Genomic DNA, 7824 nt, shown 5'->3' with positions numbered 1-7824 from the left:
GAAGAAGAAGAAAGTAAGAAAGGAGGAAGAAAGAATAAGAAAAGATAGAAGAAAGAAGTAAGAATTTAGAAACGGGGCGCGACGGGTACGCGTGTATCACGCGTATGCGTGGGTGGTCTGAAAGCGAAATGACGCGCACACATCAGGGACGCGTACGCGTGGGTGATTTTGTGCCTTGGGCACAATGCCCACACCAGGCCAGCACAACTTTCGGCCTGACACCTCTTTACGCTGATTTGTAGGGTCACGCGTACGCGTGGGTGACGCGTACGCGTGGAAGGATGACATTGCAATTGATGCAGACGCGTCTGCGTCTGCGTGGGTGTGTTTGTGCCTGAGGCACGCCTCCAGCCACGCTCCCGCGCAAGTCTCTGTAAGGTTTAGCATTGCATGTGATGCGTGCGCGTGGTTCACACGCACGCGTGGGATGCCCTTTTTTTTTATATATATGTAGTATGCAGAATGCAAAATGTGGATGCAGATGCAGATATTATAAATGATCACTAAGAAAAATAGAATGTAATAAAATTTAAGAATAAAATGAAATAAAATAAAACCAAGACTAAAAAAGAACGATTATACCATGGTGGGTTGTCTCCCACCTAGCACTTTTAGTTAAAGTCCTTAAGTTGGACATTTGGGGAGCTCCTTGTCATGGAGGCTTGTGCTTGAACTCATCCAGGAATTCCCACCAGTGTTTGTAATTCCAATAGCCTCCGGGATCCCATACTAGTTGCATAAAGCCTTCAAGTAAGTTAAAGCAAGTGACAAGGCCCCAAGAGTGTTGATTGCTAGAATGAATTCCGGGGTCCCAAACCTTGCTTTTACACCCGTCTTCTTGTTGACCATCTTTGTTCCAACCGGGTGGTAAGCAATCCGAATTCTCACTGAGGCATCCAAACAGCTTTCTAGACCCATTCAATTGAGAATTGTACCAACCTTTGTACTTCAATTTGGAGCATGCAACCATATTGAAACTTGCATGACAACTCTTACCACTAACCATCTCCCTTTTACTCTTAAAGCCATAAAGAGCTCTAAGTTGCCCATCCGTCTCAAGCAAAGCATATTCAAGTGGGCTAATTAAGCTTAGAGATGAAAGATTTACCCACTTGAATGAAGGAATGGACGATGATGGCCTTGGGGGAGAGGTCTCCAACAACTTTGGCAAGGTGATTTCCAGCTCCATTCCCTTGAGCTCTTCCTTAACAACTTCCACCTCCTTGCAAGTTTCTTCAATTTCAACCTCTTCCTCTTGGTAGCTGATAAACCACTATTTTATGGTTTATAATGTGTTTAATTTTGTGGTTTTATCATGATCTTTACCCACTTATTCATATGATTAGCATGCATTTATATTTCCTTCCTAAAATTATTACATGATTGAAAACTTGCTTCCTAGAGACTTTTAATTATGTATTTTAATTCTCCTTTATTCCATTCGATGCCGTGATCTGTGTGTTAAGTGTTTCAGGCTTTATAGAGCATGAATGAGTTGGAGATTGGAAAGGAAGCTTGCAAAATTAGGAAGGAACACAAGAAATTAAGGAGATGACCAGCGAGAAGTGACGCGGCCGCATGGCTCACGCGACCGCGCGAAAGAGAGGAAATCACAGTGACGCGGTCGCATGGCTCACGCGACCGCGCGGATTGGAATAGCACAAGTGACACAGAGGCGTGGACGACGCGCCCGCGTGGCAAAGCAAAATGCCGCATGACGCGTCCGCATGAATGACGCGATCGCGTGACATGCGCGATCTGCATAATCTGCAGAATTCGCTCGGGGCGATTTTGGGCCCTGTTTTGACCCAGGTTTGGCTCGAAAAAGTAGACTAGAGCCAGAGAACATGTAGAAACTAAAAACATTCATTCTACACAGTTTTACATTTTAGATCTAGTTTTACTCCTCCTCTAGGTTTTTCTCTCTACACATGCATAGTTCTCAGGATTTTTATTTTCGATTGCTTTTTGCATTGGGATATTGAGAAGAGTTATTACCTCATCAAGACTTCGTCAATCTAGTTCGTTTTCTTTACTTGGCTTTACTCTTCCATGTCCTTTGATTTACTTAATTTTATTATTAGGTTATTTTAGAATTTATTAATACAAGAGTTACTTTTATTTTTAATTGATTTCTCGGAGCTTTATTTATCATGTCTTTCATTAGTTCCCTTTCCTATGTTATGAGTTCTACATTCACAATGAGCGAGTAGTTCCCTGACTTGATGGGGAGTTGATTGAAAGGAACCCTTGAGTTGGAATGTTCAAAGGAGAAATTGTAATTGGGTTTATTGTTGGATGGCTCTCTAGTCACTAACGCCAATCCTTCCAAGTAAGCGGATTGGGACTTGTGAGTAGAAACATCATTCCAACTTGTTTGACTTTCCCTTATTTAGTAAGGGATAACTAAACAGAACAACCTTCAATTATCAATTAATCTTGAGAGTACTGCAACAAGAATAGGGCTTCCAACTAATCTACTCCCAGTCAAGGCTTTTATTTAAATTACTTAATTTCCCCAATTTAATTTCCTGTTTATTCAACTCAAACTCTTTCTGAAAATATCTGATTAATAAAATAGCACACTTTCCTATAACTCATTGGGAGACGACCTGGGATTCATACTCCCAGTATTTTAATTTTAATTTTTGTGACAACCTTTCTAAATTGATAAGCAGATTTCTGGTTGGTTAAGAACTATACTTGCAACACACAACTTATATCAATTCTTAATTACCCAATTTCCGCCACGTCAATTTTTGGCGCCGTTGCCGGGGAGTTGCAATAGAGTGCTAAAGTTATTAATTGGATTTTATTTATTTACATTTTATTTTATCTTGCCACCATGAGCTGCTTGTTTCTTTCGTTAGATGAGGCGTTTACTTCCTGATCCAAACTTGCTAGTATTCGATCCTGAGATTGAAAGAACTATTTCACGAATAAGGCAAGCTCGGCGTCGATTAGTCCTCTTTAAGAGCAGATCTGAAATGTCACTTGAGAAAGAAACCAGCCCCCGTTCTACTGATTTGGTTGATTTACGTGCAGGTAACATGGCAGTAGCTAGGAGAGTTACTATCCAGGAGGCTGGAGCCCCTGATTTTACAATGCAACCATTTCAAGCGCATCACCTAGCGGTGGCTACAAGCTTTGAAATAAAGACTGCACTGTTTAATTTGATGCCCAAGTTTCATGGCTTGCCTGCTCAAGAGCCTATCAAGCACCTAAGAGATTTTCAAGCAGCCTGTTCTACTATCAGGCGTGATGGTGCAGATGAAACCTCAATTTTGCTAAAAGCTTTCCCGTTTTCTCTTGAGGGGAAGGCAAAAGAGTGGTACTACACTCAACCAGCAGCAACTGTATCCAACTGGGATACACTGAGAAGAGAATTCTTGGAAAAATTCTTTCTAGCTGAAGTTACTGATAAACTGAGGAAAGACATTTCCATGATTGTTCAGGATGAATCTGAGACTCTCTATGAATAATGGGAGCGCTTCAATAATCTTCTGGAAGCATGCCCCCACCATATGATTGACAAGATAGTATTACTCGGTTATGTCACACAAGGCATGAGGCCCCAAGATAAGACCACATTGGAAAGTGCTAGCAATGGGTCTATGAAAAAGTACAAGACCACTGACGAGGCATGGCAACTAATCAGCTACTTAGCTGAATCTACTCAGAATTACAGGCAGAAACAAGGCCGTGCAAAAGCCATTGCAGAAGTATCCTCTAGCAGAGAGACTGCTGCTTTAACTCAGAATATCTGTGAAATGACCAACTTGCTGAAGCAGATGTAATTGAATCAACAACAAGTTCAGCAAGCTCAACCTTCTCTGCCATAGCAAAACCAACAGTTAGTCCCACAGAGAGTTTGCGGAATCTGTGCTGACTACAGCCACTATACTGATGAGTGTCCGCAGCTCCAGCAGGAAGACAACACCATGGCAGCCACTCATAATTTCTATGACCGCCCCAACCAAGGGTACAATCAAGGTGGCAACTACAACCATGGATGGCAGGACAATTCTAACCAGAATTGGAGGGACAACAACAACAGAAAAGGCAGAGACAATCAGGGAAATCAGAGGTCGAATAATAACAACAACAGGCAGCAGAACCAGAACCAGCCTTACAGAGCACTTCACCTAAGACAATCCCAAGGACCACAGAATACTCAACAGCAGACCTCTCAATTTACTTATCCTTCCTCATCTTCTAATGATAATTTACTACAATCCATTGATCGGAGACAACAGACCATGGAAAATAACATTAATGCCACTCTAAATGGTCAAAACACTACTCTGCAAGCTCTTGTCTCACAGATAGGATCAATGAATAACTCCAATAACCAGCCTTTGAGCTCCAGTGGAATCCCCTCTCAACCATTACCCAATCCCAAGGGTGGCATTAATGCCATCACTCTGAGGTCCGGAACCACACTGCAGGAGAGAAATCAGGAGGAGCCAAGCCTACCAGAACACGCCTCAGCTGAAGAGGTAGTGGAAATAGAAGATGTTGAAGAGGAAGAGGACATACAGGACATAGCTGAAAAAGAAAAAGTTCAACCATAGGAAGAAGCACCACAGGGCACAGATACTTCAGAAGACATCACTCATATCCCATTTCCACAACTTGCAAGGAAGCCCAGGAAGCAACTGGAACCTGATCCCAAAATGGTAGAGATATTCAAAAAGGTTGAGGTAACTGTTCCTCTTTTTGATGTTATTCAACAGGTACCTAAATATGCAAAGTTTCTAAAATATTTATTTATACATAAAGAAAAATTAATGAATTAGAAACTATTCCTTTAGGTAGTTCCATATCTGCTTTAATGGGAGGTTTACCTGAAAAGTGTAGTGACCCAGGCCCTTGTATAGTTAATTGTACTATTGGTGGTGTGATAATTTCTGACTGCATGTGTGATTTAGGAGCATGTGTGAGTATAATGCCTTTGTCTATATATGATATCTTGAGGCTCCCTCCCTTAAAAATGTCGGCAGCTCGTTTTGTGTTAGCAGATAAGAGCATTATTACAGTGGTTGGACTTGCCGAAGATGTATTAGTCGGCATTAAGGGACTCACATTCCCCACTAATTTTTATATTCTGGAGATGCCCCAAAATGACTCAGAGAAGCCATCATCAATCCTACTTGGAAGACCCATCCTGAAGACATCAAAGTTCAAATTGGATGCTTTTTCAGGAACATACTCTTTTGAAATAGATGGCCGATTAGTAAGTTTCAATCTGAATGGAGTTATGAAGCACCCTTCAGAAGATCATTCTATCTTTCAGTGTGACATCATAGATGAAATTGTAGCTGAAGTTCACCAGGAGGAATTAGAGGAGAAGCACACACTACAAGGTCCAAGTGTGGGAACATTCTCAGAGGACAATGACAGTGCTTTACCATTGTTACCAGCTCCAGACAACCCAGAGCCTGACCGTGATCAGAAGTTAGACTTAAAACCCCTTCCTCCACACCTCAAATATGCTTACCTTGAGGACAAGCAAAAGTGTCCAGTTATCATTGCAAGGGAACTCACTTCTCAACAAGAAGAGCAGTTACTAAGTGTGCTGAGGAGGCACAAGAAGGCAATTGGGTGGAGTTTGGCAGATATAGTAGGCATCAACCCTCAAGTATGTGAGCACAGAATATTTTTAGAAGAGGGAGCAAGGCCCGTTCGTCAACCCCAGAGAAGACTGAACCCTACTATCTTAGAGGTTGTCAAAAAGGAAGTGACCAGACTACTGGAGGCAGATATCATCTATCCCATCTCAGACAGTGAATGGGTAAGCCCAGTACAAGTAGTACTAAAGAAGTCTGGAGTCACTACAGTGAAGAATGAGCATGGAGAGCTCATAGCTACCAGAGTACAGAACGCTTGGAGGGTCTGCATTGACTACAGATGCCTCAACCAAGCGACCCGTAAGGATCACTATCCACTTCCATTCATTGATCAAATGCTGGATCGCCTGTCAGGTAAATCACATTATTGTTTTCTAGATGGTTACACAGGTTATTTCCAGATTCATATAGCTCCTGAGGATTAGGAAAAGACTACTTTTACATGCCCTTTTGGGACTTATTCTTACAAGAGAATGCCCTTTGGCTTGTGCAATGCACCAGCTACCTTCCAAAGGTGCATGATGAGTCTTTTCTCTAATCTTATTGAGGACTGTATGGAAGTTTTTTATGGATGATTTTAGTGTTTATGGCGATTCCTTTAGCCTTTGCTTAGATGGATTATCTAGAGTATTAGATAGATGTGTCAGTACAAACCCTGTATTAAATTTTGAAAAATGTCACTTTATGGTTAAACAAGGGATTGTACTAGGACTTGTTGTGTCTAATACTGGCATTTCTGTAGATCCAGCAAAGGTGGATGTTATTTCTAGTTTACCTTACCCCTCTTCTGTGAGGGAAGTCCGCTCGTTCCTTGGCCATGCAGGTTTTTACAGGACATTCATTAAGGACTTTAGTAAGGTAGCACTTCCCTTATCCGGACTACTGTAGAAGGATATTGAGTTCGAGTTCAGTGAAGATTGCAAACAAGCGTTTGATAAGCTGAAAACCGCCCTGACTTAAGCTCCAATTGTGAGAGGACCAGATTGGAGCCAGCCATTCGAAATAATGTGCGATGCTTCCAACCATGCAGTAGGAGCAGCATTGGCTCAGCGTGAAGGTAAGGATCCTTTTGTTATTGCTTATGCATCTAAAACTCTAGATGCAGCACAATCCAATTACACTACTACTGAGAAAGAGCTTCTTGCTATTGTTTTTGCTCTGGATAAATTCTGAGCCTATTTACTTGGTATGAAGGTAGTAGTGTACTCAGACCACGCAGTTCTAAAGTATCTATTAGCTAAAAAGAAGTCCAAACCAAGGCTTATACGTTGGATACTGCTATTACAAGAATTTTATTTAGAAATTAAGGATAGGAGTGGTAACCAGAATTTAGTGGCAGACCACTTGAGTTGCCTTGAGCACATTTCAGATGAACCCACTCCTATAGCTGATAATTTCTCATTTGATAACCTGCAAGCAGTATCTGAGGTAGTCCCTTGGTATGCACCTGTAGCTAATTATCTTGTTAGTCGCACCTTTCCTCCAAACTTTTCTAAGCATCAAAGAGACAAGCTAAAAAGCGAGTCTAAATATTATATATGGGATGACCCATATTTATGGAGATGTGGCGCTGACCAGGTAATTAGACGGTATGTGCCTCAATCAGAATTCCAGTGCATCTTAGAGGCCTGTCACTCATCTGGGAGTGGAGGACATTTTGGCCCTCAAAGAACTGCTAGAAAAATCTTAGACTGTGGATTCTGGTGGCCTACACTTTTTAGAGATGCTGCTGAATTTTGTAGATCTTGTTTCCAATGCCAAAAATTTGGTAATATATCCAGGAGGGATGAGATGCCCCAACAAATTATGCTTTTCTATGAAATTTTTGACGTTTGGGGCATTGACTTCATGGGTCCATTTCCAAATTCTAATGGTTATTTTTATATATTGTTAGCTGTAGATTACGTTTCCAAATGGGTGGAAGAAATTCCTATCCGCACTGTTGACGCTAACACTGTTGTTTCCTTTGTGAGAAACCACATTATTTGTCGATTTGGATCACCACGAGCAATCGTGAGCGATCAAGGCACCATTTTTGTAAGAGGAGACTAACAGGATTAATGAAGAAGCATGGAATAATTCATAAGGTTGCAACAGCATACCATCCTCAGACTAATGGGCAAGCCGAGGTGTCAAACAGAGAGATCAAGTGTATCTTCGAGAAGATAGTCAAACCTCATAGAAGAGATTGGAG

At 41.5% G+C, this 7824-nt stretch overlaps 1 non-coding gene across 1 annotated transcript; it reads right to left on the bottom strand.

Moving 5' to 3' along the window:
* Positions 1-3422: 3422 nt before the first annotated feature.
* On the bottom strand, positions 3423-3530 carry LOC148580717 (small nucleolar RNA R71). Its single transcript, XR_015899715.1, has one exon. It is a non-coding gene; the product is annotated as a small nucleolar RNA R71 (small nucleolar RNA).
* Positions 3531-7824: the final 4294 nt, after the last annotated feature.

Source organism: Arachis ipaensis, chromosome B10 (assembly GCF_059453495.1).
Source record: "Arachis ipaensis isolate K30076 ecotype BB chromosome B10, ASM5945349v1, whole genome shotgun sequence".
Classification (NCBI taxonomy): domain Eukaryota; kingdom Viridiplantae; phylum Streptophyta; class Magnoliopsida; order Fabales; family Fabaceae; genus Arachis; species Arachis ipaensis.
The sequence above is the reverse complement of the archived record's forward strand: the minus strand, read 5'-3'. Positions and strand labels throughout refer to the sequence as shown.